Raw genomic sequence first — 669 nt, 5'->3', positions numbered from 1 at the left:
TTCAAATAAGTTTAAAAAACATTGAAGTGCCCGTGTAACAGATGAGTTCTCGTCCGAAACCCTGATACTCCGAAAGAGTTTGTCCAGTTTGTACACGAAGTTTGTCCAGTTTTTGCCGTGACCCTCTCTACTCTTTAGCACATGCTATGCGGGTGAAATGATGATACCATGCCAGGTTTCAACATTTTCAGAGTTCATTTTGTAGTGATTTTCAATTTCACGGTCATTTAGCTCTCTAAACAATTAGGTAAATGACCGAAAAACAACAAATGATGTCAGAACATGTTGGAAATTGATGACGTCGCTTTGAATGCTGCATACTGAACACAAAATAAGTCCGGAGTTCAAATAAGTTTAAAAAACATTAAAGTGCCCGTGTAACAGATGAGTTCTCGTCCGAAACCCTGATACTCCGAAAGAGATTTTCCAGTTTGTACATGAAGTGCGTCTAGTTTTTGCCGTGACCCCCTCTACTCTTTAGCACATCTATGCGGGTGAAATGATGATACCATGCCAAGTTTCAACATTTTCACAGGTCATTTTGTAGTGATTTTCAATTTCATGGTCATTTAGCTCTCTAAGCAATTAGGTAAATGACTGAAAAACAACAAATGATGTCAGAACATGTTGGAAATTGATGACGTCACTTTGAATGCTGCATACTGAACA

This window comes from Triticum dicoccoides, chromosome 1A (genome assembly GCF_002162155.2).
Source record: "Triticum dicoccoides isolate Atlit2015 ecotype Zavitan chromosome 1A, WEW_v2.0, whole genome shotgun sequence".
Taxonomy (NCBI): domain Eukaryota; kingdom Viridiplantae; phylum Streptophyta; class Magnoliopsida; order Poales; family Poaceae; genus Triticum; species Triticum dicoccoides.
This window is presented reverse-complemented; position numbering follows the sequence as displayed.